Genomic DNA, 19,123 nt, shown 5'->3' on the forward strand with positions numbered 1-19,123 from the left:
CCCCTGCTGTTTCCCAGAGAATGTGCACTTTTCATCTCTCTGAGTGGGAAGAGGGATGCCTATGAGCTGCCCAAGTCCTTTATTCATTGAGGCTCTAATCTTTCCTTTGTCCTATCAAAGCCCCCATGAGAATGATACCCAGATTAGCACTATGCATAGGAAGCTAGGAGGTGCAACTGATTTAGGCTTATTACCTGAAGGGTATGTGTAAGCAATTAGAACGGCAGCATTTTGTTGGTGGGTGGAAAAGAAAGAGTGAAAATACTGTAGATTCAAAGATTTTATGGTAAGGTACCCGGAGCTTTAAGACACAGCCTGACCATTGCAGAATAGTGCTCTTCTGCAGAGAATTCCTCTAGTGATAATTAGCTTGAACTATAACCACCAGCTAGTTTTTCCCCTACACCCACAAGAAATGGCCTAGAACAAACCTGAAGAATTTTCAAATTATCTGGGGTTTGGACCATAGCAAATGGAGAACTCACCAACAAAGAAGGAGACCTATAGTGTGAGACCTCCTTCCTGTGGCCTCCAACTTCCTACTGCTGCTCTCAGCAGAAAAAATAATGGGAGGCAGTGTCATTGCAGTGACATCACAGCATCACTTCTAGCTGCATAAAGGCACAAGAACAGGTTACTGCTAAAGGCTCTTCTGACTAATTCAGTGGCAACTCAATAAAATCAGAGTCCAGTAGCACCTTCAAGACCAACTAAGGTTTATTCAAGGCATGAGCTTTCGAGTGCAAGCACTCTTCCTCAGACTATGAACTCCCTATCCAGAAGAGATGAAAATGAAGTGTGCTTGTACTCGAATGCTCACGCCTTGAATAAATCTGAAGTAGCACAATAAAACCAATTGTGCTACTTTAGACCAGCACAGCTACCCATTTGAATCAGTGGCAACTGTAAATTGACATCCTGGAGAAGACATGGTGTAATTTCCTATGAAACATACTGCAAAAGATCCAGGGATGTCACAGTTTCTGAATTACAGCTACAGGAATGTAGCTACAGGACTTAGCTAACCTTAGTCGTCCCTGATGAGAGTCATGATTTTAAAGCTCTCCAGATCTTGGGGCCTTATGGAACCACATGTGCAGGAAAATCCATCTTGCATTAGACCAAGAATCCTGTTTGCTTTATTTGGGAAATTAATATGTTGGCTCTCCAAAACTGCTTGACATTGTTCACACCAAAAAGTATAAAGCAATATGTGTGATTGTAAGAGGAAACTGCCTGGTTCCAACTTCCAATTTGAGGGTTTTTTTTACAGATTCTTTGGGGCTCCACAGACCCAAGCCATGATGTGTTTACATGACAGTAACTCAGCATTCCCTTCCACTCACAGGGATCTTTTGCAGCCCAGACATTTCCTGCTATTCAATCAAATATTACTCAGAAGAATTAACAATCTCCTTCCCCATTGCATACTTGTTTTAGAGGCATTTCATTTTCCTGGCATGGTAAGAAAAGGGGGGCTCACTAACCTCAGCATTTTGGGTTGGTTTTGCTTTCCACAACCTGCCGCAACCTACATGGTTCTTCCACAACCTACATGAGATGCCTTATTCTCCCCATAGGGCTCTGCCCTCTGCAGATACTAATCTGCCTTTTTGGTCCTGGCTCCAACCTGGTGGAATGGGCTCCCAAAAGAGCTGAGGGCCCTGAAGGAGTTTTCTTGGTTCCACAGGAATGGAACTCTTCTGCCAGGTTTTTGGTTGAGGCTAGGGCACAGAAGATCCACTGGGCTCCTTCCTCAGATTAGAATGATTCGGCACCCCTGGAAATCTGTGCCCTGTTGAGACAGTGGAGGCTGAGTGGGGAGGGGGGGGGGGGGAGTAGGATGAGTTTGCTTTTTTTCTCACTACCTGAGTTACTATTTGTAATGTTAATGCTTTTAATTTTATTTATGTGATGTGGGTTTCTTATTCTGTAACTCGCTGCAAGATGTTTTACGAGAGCAGCAGATAATAAATCAAATAATAAATAAATGACAATTCCAGTTCCAGACAAGCAGAGTCTGAGCTAACCTCCCCTTCTGCTTTCCTAAGGTCCATGCCTCTCCTTCCTTTCTCTCCTGATCTTTAAGCTCTGACTGTCCCAACCTCCATCTTAACCCTGCCAAACAGGCTCCCTCCCCCTCCAGTTCCCTCCCCCCTTGCCATCCCATCTTTCACTTAGCAGCTGATTCCTTCCTAGCATGCTGTTATTAATGGCCAGGAGCCTCTGGCTTGGAGTAGTGGTTAGGAGTGTGGACTTCTAATTTGGTCAGCTGGGTTTGATTCCCCACTCCTCCCCCACATGCAGCCAGCTGGGTGACCTTGGGCTGGCCACAGCACTGATAAAGCTGTTCTGACCAAGCAGTGAGATCAGGGCTCTCTCAGCCTCACCTACCTCACAGGGTCTCTATTGTGGGGAGAGGAAAGGGAAGGTGACTGTAAGCCGCTTTGAGACTCCTTCGGGTAGAGAAAGGCGGCATATAAGAACCAACTCTTCTCTGTCAGAAAAGAAGGCTGTAACTGTTCTCACACTCCCTATATGCCCTTAACACTAGCTTGTCATGCAGAAATGTAAGAATGGAGAGTCTTCCTTGCATGGTGGAGAAAAAGTGAAGGGAAACATTTCATGTGCTAAGTTTGCATCCAGCAGGTATTTAAAGCACAGGAACAAAGCCAGTAAATAAAGATGACAACACTAAGCAAAAAACAAACAAAAACACCAGCAATTTCAGGTGAGATATTCAGCACAATGAATACTTGGTAGGCACCCAGAGACAAAGCATTCAGCAAGAGATCCCCATCCTTAGCCATCTGTATTTGCAAAGTGCCATCAAGGGTTTTCAATGCAAGAGACAAACAGAGATGGTTTGCCATGTCTGCATAGCAGCCTTGAGTTTCCTTGGTGGTCTCCCATCCAAATACTAACCCAGGCTGACTCTACTGAGCTGCCAAGAGCTAACAAGATCAGGCCAGTGGGCCATCTAGATCAAGGTCCTTGACCATCTAGGCCAAATTAATAATGAAGTTCAGATTTCCTTAAAAGGTCAGTTCAGTGAGCTGCATCTAATTCGGAAAAAAGAGGTGGCAAATGAGATGCAGAATGGGAGCAATGGTGCTGGACCCCTCACAAAGGCATCGTTCCCAGCCCCTTCCCCTGATTAAAGCAGTCTCTGATTCCAGATTATTGTAAACAGTTATTTCCTCAAAATTCTGCCAACCCTCAGGGATCTCCACCTACTAGCTTGTGGTAACTCAATGAGCCACTCTGTCAAAGGAAGCAAGAACAACTTGCAACACAAAGGACAACCAGAAACACAAAGACAGATTTGTTGCTTTCAGGAATATTTTTATGTGATATTCTAGTTTGAGAAGACTGGCTGATGTCAGCATGTCAGGCAACTATTGTGAATAAGCAGCACAAGTCCCACCTCCCTACTTAGTGGCAAATATGATGTCTGCTGGGAATCAGAACAGTCTCAGATCTTAATAATCCTTACCCCCACCCACCATAACCATCACATTCCCAATTAGGGATGCCTCTGGGTGGGACCGGGGGATGCCCCTGAATTACAGCTCACCTTCAGACTACAGAGGTCAGTTTTTCTGAAGAAAACATATGTTGAACGGTGGGGTCTATGACATTGTACCCATTGTGTGTGAATGTGATCTTGGTGTACTTGTGGACTGTTAAGCTGAATATGAGCAGTCATTGTGATGTGGCAGTAAAAAAAGCAAATGCAGTCTTGGACTGTATTCACAGAGGCATCACATCAAAATTACAAGATGTCTTATTCCCACTGTATACTGCATTGGTCAGGCCCCAGCTGGAGTACTGTATGCAGTTCTGGAGGCCTCACTTCAAAAGGGACGTGGACCAAATTGAGAGGGTTCAGAGGAGATCAATGTGAATGACATGGGGCCTTGGGACCAAGTCCTATGAGGAAAGGCTGGGGGACTTGAGAATGTTCAGCCTGGAGCAGAGGAAGTTGAGAGCAGACATGATTGTTGTCTTTAAGTGTTTGAAAGGTTGTCACTTAGAGGAGGGCAGGGTTCCTGTTGGCAGCAGAGGACAGGACTCACAGTAATGGGTTTAAACTACATGGAGAACAATAACAGCTAGATATCAAGAAATTTCAGTTGGAGTAGTTCAGCAATGGAATCAACTGCCTAAGGTGAGCTCCCCATCACTGAAAGTCTTCAAGCAGCAGCTGGACACATACTTATCCTGAATGCTTTAGGCTGAGTCTGCATGAAGTGGCAGGTTGGACTAGATGCCTGCATGGCCCCTTCCAACTCTATGATTCATCAAGATCCCTGTCCTCCCCAGGCTCCACTCCCAAGTCTCCAGTAGTTTTTCATCCAGTAGTTTTTTACCCTCCCTCCCAACCACTGCTAGTGGCCAAAGGGGACCTGGCAACCCTATTCCTATCCATCCAGTCCCATGCAGACACAACAGCAAGTGCTTGAAAAGAGTGAAATCTTTGGTCACTATAGCGTGTACTCTCATGCCTCCTATGGACATCTGTAAACCACTCCGCGGTATTAAATAAAAGGTTAAGGGCTAAGTGGGAGGAGAATGGGCGGGCACTGTCCAAGATAAAAACTCGGAGGAGCGAAACAGGAGCCGCGAAGCGGCTCTTGATTCGCTCCTCTGAGTGGCACTCCAGGGCCAAGTGGCACAAAGCACGCCTCCCCATTGGCTACTTGGCCCATCTCCCGAACACCACGCCACAGACTCCCCAGTCCTCCCGAGCCGCCATCCTCACCGCTGCACCCTCCAGTCCATAAGTCACCCCAGGACTTCGGCCGAGGGCCGGGATGGCCACCGGGGAGGAGGGTCACCCCACGCCACTGGACTCCAGGAAAGCTGCTTTCCCTCGGCCCAGCGACAGCCCTTGCCTGCCCTGGGACCTGGCCGCTATCCCCACTGCACCTCCCCAGCCGTGTGTATTTACAGCACAGTGGGCTTAATTTCTAGTGTTGAAATAACGTGAAACAATAGTATCTAGACAGAAAGTCCCCTCTATGATGTTATTTTTCAAAAAAAATCCATAGCGGCTGATGACGTCACCAAAGCTCTTGAAGTCCAGCATCTGCACCTCAGTTCTTATGTAGCCAAACTCCCAATTATCAAATACATTTGTTAATCATGTACATATTAGACACACAAAGGGGAGCATGATATTGTATCCTCTAGCCTCATCCCAACGTTCACACATTCTACAGAAGCTGTGTAGAGATCTGCATGCACACACTTGTCTGCATGAGACTGGGAAGTATATTTTTTGCACAGAAGAATATGTATAGGAACACATGTTCTTGAAAGTATATATCCCTTACTGTCAAAGAAAAAAGATAGAATACATCTAACACTTGAACCCCAGTCTATTGCTAGGCTCTTCTTCCATGATCAGAATTTGAGATGGCAACCCACATAGTTTCAGATGAATTTAGATGCACTGGATAAGATTGCTCCACATATAAGTACAAAGTTAAACGTGCATACATTAAAAATCTACAATTGGTTATTCTAGGTTCCTTGCATGAATCTATATGTCTTTGCAGGCTTGCAATTCAACACACATAGCACAGATGTAGGGCCAACAGGTATGCTCCAGCTCCCCCCTGTGCACATTCAGTGTACACACTATACATTTATTTGTTTAGAAAATATGTATGCCACCTCACCAGATTATGCACAGGATGGCCCACAACTAAAACAATACCTAAAAGTTAATTAAAAATAAGCCAAGCCAATAAAAACCAGTAAAAAACACATAAAAGCAGCATTAAAAAAAACAGTCTAAAATTATGTTGATTTTAAAAGGCTCAGCAAACCATAAAAAATGAATCCCTTTCATTAAAAGCCTGGGTGAAGACAAATGTTTCCATCTGGTGCCTAAAGGAAAGTAAGCCAAGTGTCAGATGAACCTCAAAGGAGAGTTGCCAAATCTGCAATTCCTGGACATTTGGGGACTGGGGTAGGTGGAGTTTGGGGAGAAGTAGGACTTATGGGGTAGTGGGGTATAATGGCATAGACCGTTTATGCACTGGAGGTTTCATGCCAGGCTGCAGGCTGGAGGTCTAGTCATGGCAGGTTGTCCCACCTCTTCCTGCACTCACATGTTGGCCCGATGCGACTCATCCGCCCCTGATTTGTGCTCCTGCATGGGAGCTGGGGCAGTGAAGTTCCCAGTGCATAGATGGTCATAGATTCCTCCTTCGAAAGGAGTCCTTTTTCTCTCAGGGAACTAAGCACTTTTTTCCAAATTCTGGGAGATCTCCAGGCCTGCCTGGAGGCTGACTACCCTACCTCAAAATAAAGAGCAATTCAAAGGTAGGATGCCATGCCACCACTGAAAAAGCCATGTGTCTGGTTGTCAGCTGTCTCACTCCTGGACGTAGGGGCGCAGCAAGCATTGATGAAGAAGAGGTTCTTAACTGTTGGGATGGACATTATGAAACCATACTAGTGAATGTGAGTTATATGACTATGACTGCACATTGGATTATAGAATAGGTACCACTATTCAGCAGGGAGAAATCTGCCTTTTCAAAAACACACATCATTCCATATTACTATCTGCTTATATCTGATTGTGGACCCTACCTTCTCTAGCTGCTGGTTTGTGTGTATATGTGTGCTCTGTTCTGATAGTTATGCTTCATTTGTTTGTCCAAAATCATTTATATATATATATATATATATATATATATATATATATATATATATATATATATATATATATATATATATATATATATATATATATATATATATATATATATATATATATATATATATATATATATATATATATATATATATATATATATATATATATATATATATAAGCTATATTTCATTTTTATATTTAAGCTATTATCCTTTGTTTCTTTTATTTTCTTTTTATTATTGGATGCAGACACGCCCACCAGTGGGATGTCGTCATGATTACCCACCAGATATCGCATATACCATTCTGTGTGAAACATCATGGTCATGCAGCTGTCACTCCTGGATTGTCAATATGGTATTTAATGTAAGATGGACAGGCCAGACTCAGACTCAGACTAAACAATATTATGTTCCTGGTCCTGCAAACTTAAGTTATTTATTTGGAATATGCATCCAAGGGCATCGGCTACCCTGGCAAGTTTAATGGGATCCTTTTCTGAAAGCATTAATTTGATGAAGAGGGATTGGCTTTGGGGTTTAGATTTAAAGATGGACAGGCCATTGGTGTCCGACCAACACCTTTAACTCGAAAGTCTGGGCACTACCATGCCCTTGAGTATAAAGACTGCAATCTGTTGATGGGAGGACTCAAGCACATAATGCTGAAAGGAAAATGCAGAGAAAGAGAAGGAAAGAAAGATGGAGGAGACCAGACAGACAAGGAGCTATAAGGGCAACAGAAAAATAGCACCTTGTGTTAAGAATCTTGCTTGTCTTGTCTTCTTGCCTGGAATATGTAGCATTAAATAATGATGGAAATGTAATGAAGGCTGTAATGTGATTAGGAGCTTCAGCATGTGCTACATATAGAGCTCTATTAATTTGATGGTCATGCCTTTTTTGTATTTGTAATTTTAAAATTGCATAATTAACCAGAAATTATTATAATTCATTTCTGTACCAAAATGTGCAGCAAATTACATAATACATTATTAGAAATTATAAGTCTTATTGTATGACTATAATCATTATTATAATTACTTATCCATTACCTGTCCATGAAAGAAAGGCAATTACCACTGAAAATATATACAGGTAAAAAAAACACAGCAGTGCGTTATCCCCAAAAATGCATGTGTAAATATGACAAACAGAAAAGTGAAAAGATACAGACATTATGCAAAAATACTCTTTTTTTGTAGAAACATATGTACACGTTTAAAAGAAATAATAAGCCTGGCTATCAAACCTACTGTGATGCTCGCTCTGGTTGAGGCCACATTACCAGGCAAAGCTGTTGCAGTGTGTATGTGGCTCGTCTCTATCAAGATGAGTTGCCCTTGCAAACCTGGGGAACATCCTATCACCAGACAGACACTTGCTGTGATTTCACTGTAATCGGTCCCTTCCTTTTCCATTCACAGACAAGTTTCTGTCACTCTCTCAAAGTTGTACTTGGGGGAAAACTGAGAACAAATGTTGCCTCCATCCAAGCAATAATAAATTAGTAGTTCAGTATGTGCAGAGGAACCTGGAACGTCAGATCCATGAATCAAGGCAAGCTGGACGTGGTTAAACAAGAGATGACAAGACTGAACATCAACATTTTAGGAATCAGTGAACTAAAATGGACAGGAATGGGTGAATTTAATGCAGATGACCATCAGGTATACTACTGTGGACAAGAATCTTGCAGAAGAAATGGAGTAGCCTTCATCTTTAACTGCTCCTGCGGAGCGGATTAAATAAAAGGCTAAGGGATCCTGGGGAGGAGTTAGGGCGGGGCCTGTCTGGGATAAAAACTTGGAGGGGACCAATCAGGAGCACCCGCACAGCCGCCCGCACCGTCACGCTGCCCCAGCTAGCGCCCACTGTATTCACAGCACAGCGGGCTTAATTTCTAGTAATCAATAAGAGAGTAGGAAAAGCAGTCTTGGGATACAGAATGATCTCAGTTCGAATCCAAGGCAAACCTTTCAACATCACAGTAATCCAGGTCTATGCCCCAACCACTGCTGCTGAAGAGGATGAAGTTGTCCAGTTCTATGAAGCCCTACAACACCTTCTAGAAGCAACGCCAAAAAATGATGTGCTTATCATCATGGGGGATTGGAGTGCTAAAGTTGGAAGCCAAAAGATAACCAGGATAACAGGCAAGTTTGGCCTTGGAGTACAAAATGAAGCAGGGCACAGGCCGATAGAATTTTGTCAAGAGAATACAATGGTCACAGCAAACACTCTTTCCCAACAACCCAAGAGACAACTCTACACATGGACATCACCAGACGGTCACCACAGAAATCTGATTGACTATGTGCTCTGCAGCCAAAGATGGAGAAGTTCTATATAGTCAGTAAAAACAAGACCAGGAGCTGATTGTGGTTCAGATAATCAGCTTCTTGTTGCAAAATTTAGGCTTAAATTGAAGAAAGTAGGGAAAAGCACTAGGCCACTCAGGTATGAACTAAATCATATCCCTGACGAATATACAGTAGAGGTGACAAATAGATTTAAGGAATTAGATCTGATAGACAAGAGTGGCTGAAGAACTATGGACGGAGGTTTGCAACATTGTACAAGAGGTAGCTACTAAAACCATCCCAAAGAAAAAGAAATGCAAGAAATCAAAATGGCTGTCTGAGGAAGCTTTACAAATTGCTAAGGAGAGAAGGGAAGTGAAAGGCAAGGGAGAAAGAGAAAGATACACCCAACTGAATGCAGAATTCCAGAGAAAAGCTAGAAGAGATAAGAATGCCTTCTTAAATGAACAGTGCAAACAAATAGAAGAAAACAATAGACTGGGACCAGAGATCTTTTCAAGAAAATTGGAGATGTGAAGAGAACGTTTCATGCAAAAATGGGTATGATAAGGGACCACAATGGTAGGGACCTCACAGAAGCAGAAGAGATTAAACAAAGGTGGAAAAATTATACAGAAGAACTATATAAGAGTGAGCTTAACATCCCTGATAACCACAGTGGGGTAGTTACTAACCTGGAGCCAGATATCCTGGAATGTGAAGTCAAATGGGCTTTAGGAAGTCTGAGCAACAATAAAGCTAGTGGTAGTGACAGCATTCCAGTTGAACTATTCAAAATCTTTAAAAACGATGCAGTAAAAGTGCTACACTCAATATGCCAGCAAATTTGGAAAACTCAACAATGGCCACAGGATTGGAAAAGGTCAGTTTACATTCGAATCCCAAAGAAGGGCAATGCCAAAGAATGTTCAAACTACCACACCATTGCACTCATTTCTCATGCTAGCAAAGTTATGCTCAAAATTTTACAAGCTAGGCTCCAGCAATATGTGGACCGAGAACTTCCAGAAGTACAGGCAGGATTTCAAAGAGGCAGAGGAACTAGAGATCAAATTGCCAACATACGCTGGATCATGGAGAAAGCAAGGAAGTACCAGAAGAACATCTACGTCTGCTTCATTGACTATGCTAAAGCCTTTGATTGTGTGGAGCACAACAAATTGTGGCAAATTCTTAAAGAGATGGGAATACCAGAGAATCTTATTTGTCTCTTGAGAAACTTATATGCAGGTCAAGAAGCAACAGTGAGAACCAAACATGGAATCACTGATTGGTTCAAAATTGAGATAGGAGTTCGGCAAGGCTGTATACTGTCGCCTAGTCTATTTAACTTGTATGCGAAGCACATCACGAGAAAGGCGGGATTAGAGGAGGCACAAATTGGGAACAAGAATGCAGGGAGAAATATCAACAACTTCAGATATGCAGATGATACCACTCTAATGGCAGAAAGTGAAGGGGAACTAAGCCTGTTGATGCGGGTGAAGGAGGAGAGTGCAAAAGTTGGCTTGAAACTCAACATCAAGAAAACGAAGATCATGGCATCCGGCCCTCTCAATTCCTGGAAAATAGATGGGGAAGAAATAGAGAAAGTGACAGATTTTATTTTCCTGGGCTCCAAGATCACTGCAGATGGGGACTGCAGCAAAGAAATTAACAGACGCTTGCTCCTGGGGAGGAAAGCTATGGCAAATCTAGACAGCATCCTAAAAAGCAGAGACATCAGCCTGCCAACAAAAGTGTGTTTAGTCAAGGCTATGGTATTCCCAGTTGCAATGTATGGCTGCGAATGTTGGACCATAAGGAAGGCTGAGCGTCAAAGAACTGAGGTTTTTGAACTCTGGTGCTGGAGAAGACTCTTGCGAGTCCCTTGGACTGCAAGGCGAACAAACGAGTCAGGAGATCAGCCCTGACTGCTCCTTAGAAGGCCAGATCCTGAAGATGAAACTCAAATACTTTGGCCACCTCATAAGAAGGAAGGACTCCCTGGAGAAGAGCCTAATGCTGGGAGCGATCGAGGGCAAAAGAAGAAGGGGACGACAGAGAATGTGGTTGCTGGATGGAGTCACTGAAGCAGTAGGTACAAACTTAAATGGACTCTGGGGAATAGTAGAGGACAGGAAGGCCTGGAGGATCATTGTCCATGGGGTCGCGATGGGTCGGACACGACTTCACACCTAACAACAACAACGAAATGTGCAGAGGAATGTAGCCACAAAATTTACACTGGGGGTGGGGGGATGTTAAACCTCCCTTTACCCTGCACCATGGCCCCAGTCCAAACCGAGCCCCTTTGCCTCTGTTATTTCTTGGTATCATGTTTAGGTAAGCCCTAAGATGTACAGCAGAACAAAGTTTGAGTCTACTGGCACCTTTAAGACGAGCAAGCATGAAAGCTTATGCCTTGAATAAAATGTAGTGGGTCTGAAAGTTGCCACTGAACTTTGTTCTGCTGTTTCAGACCAACATGGCTACCCAACTGAATCTTATGCATATACAAGCATGGGATGCCTCCCTTTCGGGGGGGGGGGAGGACCAAATGATCCAGCTTCACTTTGTTGCCTTCCAGTACTTCCCTTGATGTGACTCAGATATCAGAAACTTAGATTAAACTGGAGAACAGTAGACTGGATTTTCGGATGGTTAAGTGGATAGGGAACAGGCTAGAAAACCAAACCCAAAGCATGGTTGTCAATGGTATTTTATCAGAGTGAAGTGAGCTGAGCTGCCGAGTGCCTCAGGGCTCAGTACTGGATCTGGTACTTTTCAACATTTCTATCAATGATCTGGATGAGAGGTTAAAGGGACTCATAAATTGGCAGATGACACCAACTTGTGATGAGTAGCGAACACCCCAGAAGATAGAGTTCAATGAGATCTGAACACGCTGCAAAAGTGGGCAAATGAGAACAAGATGTAATTTAAAAGAAGTGCAGAGTTCTACATCTTGGCCACAAAAATGAGAAGAATGCATACTGGATGGGCAATACACTTCTGGATAGCAGTGTGTGTAAATGTGATCTTGCGGCACTTGTGGTCTGTAAGCTAAATATGAGCAAACAGTGTGATGTGGTGGTAAAGAAAGCAAATGCAGTCTTGGGCTGTATCCACAGAAGCATCACATCAAAATCACAAGATCTCATAGTCCCACTGTCTACTGCATTGCTCAAACCCCATCTGAAGAACTATGTGCATGATTGGTGTCTTTAAGTATTTGAAAGGTTGCCTCTTAGAGGAAGACAGGGAAAGGTTCCTGTTGGCAGCAGAGGCTACGACTTGTAGTAATGGGTTTAAACTACATGGAGAATAATATTGGCTAGATATCATGAGGGGGGGGGAATTCATAGTCAGAGTCGTTCAGCAGTGGAATCAACAGTGTAAGTAGTAAGTAGTAATCAGCAGTGGAAGTAGTAAGCTCTCCCTCACTGACAGTCTACAAGCCGCAGCTGGAGAGATACTTATCAAGGATGCTTTAGGTTGATCCTGCATTGAGCAGAGGGTTGGACTAGATCACCTTCCAACTCTATGATTCTATGTTTCTATGATTAAGGATCTTCACCTCACCCTTCCCAATCCACAGAATGACTGCACCCAACCGACTCTTCTTGCTTCTCTTCAGAGTTCGTATCTATCCCCTGCCTACTACATCCATGCCAGGCCCCCACACTACTACATCATGCCCTCCAAGAGTATCCTATGTAACCCCTCCACCTCAGCCTGCCTAATACCCCCTCCAATTATTCCCATCTAACCTGACTCACTCCTATCCCACCATTATTACCTCCCCAGAGTGATCCCATCCCTTTCCACCTCTATAGATTTTCTGAAGCCTCTACTGAAGCACCACTGACACTTTCTTTTCTGCTGTCTCCCTTATGGTCGTTATGATAGAAACAGCCCAGCGTAGCATCTGGTTTGATGAGGCCACACACTAACAATGTGATGCACAACACTGCAACATACATTATTGCAAGAAGTCATACAAGATGTCATAGAACATTAAGGCAAAAAACCAAACATTTTAGTAAATCAGCCACACCCCACCGCTGGCCTCCATTGTATTGGATAAACATGTTCAGGAAGCCCAACCCCTATTTCAGCCTGGGAGAGGGGGGTGTGAACTAAATTTACACATGACTCTGTGCTCTTGTAAGTAAGTAATCAAGGGTGTGAAAGTGGTTTAGCTTGCAATCCAACAGCAAAATTGCTGCATTTGTGTCCTTGTGCAACTTTAGACAGTAAAAGCCTTCCCTGTTCTGGAGCAAAAAAGGATGAACCTCTACATTATGTTTCAAATAATTTCACTGCTGATTAATTTTTTTTTCAATTTATTTCCCGCCACTCCCTTGCAGCTCGTGGCAGGTTACAGTGTCTTAAAACCCCACTAAAACCCCATTAAAAGACATAAAATATTACCAACATGACAGAAAATCAATAAAACCCGACTCCCCCCCCCACACACACACACTCACACACACTACTAGCGGGGTGGAGAAGGATGTCCCGATGATGTTCACTTCAGATCCCAGGGGAGGGGGGCGTAGATCTATCTTGCCAGCCCCGGCCTCAACCATATACCTGGCGGAAGAGCTCCATTTTACAGGCCCTGCGTAACGTTGAAAGATCCCACAGATTTAGTATACTATGAATAGATTTAGTATACTATGACAAAGGTGAAGTAGGCACCTCCTGTTTGCTATTAAGGATAGCCAAGTAATACCTTAAGTTCCATTGGTCAGGTCTTCTTGGCTAACCATAAAATTTCATAACATTTAGCATCCAAAGGATGAGGCTGGAAATGGAGGGTAACTTTGCCAGCTTTTGAATTGATCCTTGTCGAAAGGCCTTTAATAGCCATTTGATCTACAGTAATAAAGTGATAATATGTACCTCTGTGCTGGGGAAAGCTTATTAAGCTCTATATCAAGCCGATGTTAAAAACTCAAGAGTATTTTTTTTTCTGGTCAGTTGGCAACCTTACAGTGGGCCAGCAGAATAACCATTATCTCAGTGCCAGAACAGTCCTCAGATAAGACCTCAGAACTTAATATATTAAACACTCTGCCTTGGAAAGCAGCTCCCTCCTTCCCAGATATTTGAAGTGCCTTGCTACTCCAACCCCCCCTCCTCAAATATCTCCCCCATGCTAATTTCTCAAAAACTGTTGGCAGGCTGCATCTGACTCTGGAAAAGGTTCAATCGCTGCTCTTTAGTGTTTTGAAATCTCATTAGACATTATGTATCTGGGTAATTTAGCCTGCTTTTCAGCCAGCAGTGATGTGCTGCTAAATCAGTAATTAATGCTTTTGCAGTAATAAAAAGGATTTGAACAAAAATCTGAACACGCCTCTGCAAAAGGTTGAAGCAAAACACAAAGCAAAAAGCAGCTGAGACTTCAAGAGGGTACAAGGAACTGGATTTGGGTGGATTGCATAGTCACAAAATGAATTGGATTTTAACGCAGAAATTTCTGCATGGGCAATTGAATTTGATTTCAATAAGTGGAAAATTGGTCTCCCGGCTTTATTAGTGGAGTGAGACTCAGGGAATGTCATTTCCTTCCGTTTCACGTAACCCAGAGATGAAATACAATCGCTTTATCCAAGACTTTGCCTGTTAGATCCTTCTTTATTGAATCTCCTTGGATAGATTTGACCTGTTTTTTTACTGTGATGCTCAAGAGGTGAAAACTCATTCTCAAGGTGCTTAGCAGAAGCATAGAAATGATTGACAACGTTTACACAATTACTCACAAACTGTCCAGTGCTCTTGTAAACTCCCTCTGAAGTATTTCAGAATTTATCACTGCTGGAAATGTGATACTGTGATTGTTTCTGCACTAGTGATATCATTCAGTTTTGCATTTTTAAAGGGACAACTATTATGTTCATTCCTGCACTAAAATTTGCTTCTTCATGCACAGTCCTGAATTTCTCCCTCATCCCACAGCAAAGGAATCCCCAGAAAACCCAATTTCATGTTTTCAAGAGTGATGTAATGGGGTCTAATTCAGTACTGCCCAATGCGGAAGTGTGTGCAATTGGGTTTTTCCCGCACCTGCCATTTTGAGTCATTTGGGAACTCGCCTTTCCTTGTTGCCATCCTCCTTCCCCCTACCTTCCTCCATCCTAAAACATCTGCCTTTTTTAAAAAGGGGGAGTGATTGTATTATGCTATTTCTATTTTTTAATAGAATAGAAAATAATACAGCAGCGTTATAACATTATAACCCAGGGGGTTTTAAAAAATACATTCAGGACATTTTGGGGGAAGTGATCAAGAGAGCAGAATGCGGGGATTAAGGGGTGCGATGAAAACAAAGGTGCAAATAGGCAATATTTTGCAAAAAAACACTTTTGAAAAGGAGAAGACAACAAAGCATGATGGGAGGCTGCCTCCATCAGACTCAGTGCAGAAAGAATGTTGCAAATTTCAGCCTGGGAAATATGGGGAGGAAAACCCAATTGCAGAAACACTAGTGTCAACTCACAGCATCCAAAGGAAATCAAAAGTGAGGCTAAAACAAGGTATGCCTCTAGGTATGGAAATGTTCAGAGTTAGAATGGACTAGGCTCGCTACTATACTATCCTTTAAAGCTGGGATATCCACTCATAGAATATCCACCATAATAAGATCCAGTGTGCCGTCCAAGTTCCTAAGAATCCAGATGTCCTGTGCAACCCTTCCCTGGCTATCCATTCCATTTCTCTTTTTTGGCAGAAAGCTGAAATGTTATCACATTTCAAATTGTGTCCTGGTTTAATAAGTGTTCTTCTAAATTTAATTTCTGTGAACAGCCTGCCCTATATTTGGAAAGCTCTACAACTTAGGGTTTATTTCTGCCTGAAGAGACTTTCAAATAGTTTTTAAAAAGCTGATTACATACTAGTTCAAAGCAAATGCCCCACTACAGCTGAGGAGTTAAGCCAGGCAGGAGAACTGGCTAACATCAAGGGTATCTGTGCATTTATCTTTTTAAAAAACCCACCTTTGATTGCATTTGTCTAAGGTCAAACTTTGAAACAGGTTTATTTAATAATTGCCCACTTCCAGTCCAGAATAACTATCCTTCCTCTTTTCCTGATAACACCTGCAAACTTCTCTTAAGAGTAACTCATCTTGATTTCAAGGAAGAACATTCAGGACTAGATTTATGTATAACTGGGAAAATATCAAATGGACACATGGAACCACCTTGTATGGAATCAAACCATTGATCCATCAAGATTAGTCTTACTGTCTACTCAAACCGACAGCTTGTCTCCAGGGCCAGAAGTCTTTCATATCACTTGACAATTGATCCTTAAAAGTGCAAGGATTGCACCTGGGGCCTTCTGCATGCCAAGCAGATGATCCACAACTAAGCCCCAGCTCTGAGCATGCTGCAGGCCTTTATAGGGAATAAGTACTCACCCTGAGCTGAGGGAGCTAGGTTACAATGTATGTTTGTTGTACATGTAAGCATGAGAGAAACAGAGCAAATAGCCTCTTGTACAGAGAATTGACAGAAACTTTCTGTACCCAATGGAAACAAATTAGCAAGAGAAAAGAAAATAGTAGAAAGGAATGAAACTTACAAGAACTTTGAAACACTATATACCTCTATTCAGTCACAATGAACTACAAATAAACAGTCATCAGAATAATAAAAGATTCATTGTTATTGCAGGCACATGAATATATTTTATGAAACAACTTCTTTCACATGATCAAAATGGGCAGTATAAATATGCATAGAGGAGAACAAGATTGGTGACGCATACTCCACCCTTAACCTACACACATTTCTTTAAACATGCACAAAAGTAAATGCATGTATTCCTGGTATTCTATTGGGGGCTCTGGGATTCCAGTTACAGAGAGAAAACTCTGTGTGTGTGTGCATGCGCGCGCACACACACATAGATCTGACACAGGAATTAAAATAAATATAAACTGGAATGGAGCTTGACACCATTTGCCTATTTCCACAGATGTATCCATTATACTCCAATGTACATCTGAGAAGCTCAGACATCAGCATCTGAGTTGCCTGATATGAGACACCTTGAAAAGTACTGCTTTTTGGAAACTGTCAACCACTTGTTTATTTTACTGTATTAAGTTCCTTATTATAGAGAAACAGAACTTGCTTAAGTTGGTATTACTTGGTCTCAGGAAGGGATTGTCTCTCTCCTAGCAACATGGAATTCAAACTATTAAATACTTAGAATCTGAAGGAAAGTCTTAGAATAGCCCATCTTCCTATGTGTAAAGGCTACTAAAATGTACAGGAACTGGTCCTTAAGAACACATTTTTGTACAAGACATATTTTAAGTGCACTGTACATAATGTGGCCATTTCCACAGTCTACCCAATGCAGAATTCTACACAACTTACTAATCCCCAACAAACAACAATATGATAATTCTCTTCTGAGGAATCGTGATGAAATCACTCAACACCCACATGGACAATTAAAAGAAAAATATTCCACCTGAAGATATATTTGAAAAAAGAGGAGATGAACCAAGAGTGATCTGCTCTTGAAATGTAGATCCCATTAATGACTCAACCAAGACTCTAAGAGATAGGTACTACCTTTTCTGGTGACGGTAGGGTTGCCAGCTCTGGGGTGGGAAATATCTAAATATTTTGGGGGTAGAGCCTGGGAAGGGGTGGTTGGGGACGGGAGGGACTTCAATAGAGCATGGCATTAAATTCACTTTTCAAAGCAGCCGTTTTCTCCAGGTGAACTTATCAGCTGCAGAATAGTTGGGAGATCTCCAGAAGACTGAGTTTGGCAATGGTGCAGGTACATAGCTGCAGGTTGTAGCACAGAAGAAAATGCAGTTTAACTAACAAAGCATGATCAAGCCATAATCTGATAGCACCAGGAGATGCTGTGCAGTTCCAAAGCTGTTTGGCATGTTCATTGAACAACACCACCAAGTGATCAGGCAAGGACAGCTCAGCTCACTTATAACCAAGCTGTTCAATCAATGGTAAGTTTGGCTAGTGATCAAATTTGCACCAAAGTTCTCACCATTCCTGTCCAAAACTGTACATGCTGGTTATAATCCTCTCCTGCACTAACACCTACCGTGCACTTTGCTAAATGCTTTTTGTGCTGGAGCACCAAACTCACTGAGTACCTTCTTGCTGCTTTCAATTTATCACAAGCAGTCTCAAGGCATGTTCTTATGAAACACTTTTCATGGATCATAAGTGAGGTCTGTTAAATATCCATATTTTTGAGGTAATATGCTATGAAGTATGCCAACTCCTGTCCTACATAAATAAGACACTGTGTGCTATAGGAAAACAGGATGGGCTGTGATTCAGGGGTAGAGCATCTGCTTTGCATGCAGAAGGTCCCTGGTTCTCTCAGGCATCTGCAGCGAAAAGGATCAGATGGGAGTTAATATGTAAGACCTTGACCTAAACCCTAGAGACCCCCTGCCCATCTGAATAGACAGTATTGACCTTGATGGATCAATGGCCTGAAATGATTCAGTATAAGGCAGCTTCATGTGTTTAAAATATGAGGATAGGTCAAAATATATTGCTATAAAATCACAGAAACCTTTATTAACCAAAAATATCAAAATGTGAAGCTATTTTTCCTTGAGAAACCTCCATCTAGGTCTATATGGTGGTGTTTCTATCTCTCTAATCTTTCTCAGAAGAATTTTGTGCTCAAACTGTGTTCCTTTTGAAATGTGTTTTGAATTTGGGTGACAAAAAGAAACCTGAAGGGGCAATATCAAGTCTGTAGGGTGGATGGGGTGAGGTTTCCCCATGAAATTCTCATAGTACAGCCCTTGCAACCCTTGTTGTAATGGGGGGGGGGGATTCCTCAGCACAACTTTCTTGGCCTTTTTCTCACCAGTACAGTTTTCAGAAGGTTATTCTGAAGGCACCCTAATGAGACTAAGACAAGTATATTATCAAGAGAACTTGTCTGCAGCAATCCACTGATCGCAGAGACATGTTTAAATACATTTTGTTTGGCATAAACTCATGCATGTATGAATTGAAACCCTAGTAGCAATATTTCGGAACTAATCTTCATGTAGTTGTTATTGTTACTGGGCCTTATTTTGTGATTCTGTCCTAGGACCTATGGCATGTTATCTGCTT

The 19,123-nt window shown here is 42.3% G+C and overlaps 1 protein-coding gene across 12 annotated transcripts in view; it reads right to left on the bottom strand.

The window, feature by feature from the left end:
• Positions 1-19,123, bottom strand: part of GRM4 (glutamate metabotropic receptor 4) — a 506,939-nt gene that overhangs the window by 194,057 nt on the left and 293,759 nt on the right. Inside the window, exon 1 of one of the 12 annotated variants that reach the window (XM_077334415.1) lies at positions 486-532. The exons of the other annotated variants lie outside the window; for them this stretch is intronic. The gene's annotated coding sequence lies outside the window, so the exon portion shown is untranslated. Of the gene's footprint in view, positions 1-485; positions 533-19,123 lie in introns of those variants that run through there. 12 annotated transcript variants of the gene reach the window in all.

Source organism: Paroedura picta, chromosome 4 (genome assembly GCF_049243985.1).
Source record: "Paroedura picta isolate Pp20150507F chromosome 4, Ppicta_v3.0, whole genome shotgun sequence".
Classification (NCBI taxonomy): Eukaryota; Metazoa; Chordata; class Lepidosauria; order Squamata; family Gekkonidae; genus Paroedura; species Paroedura picta.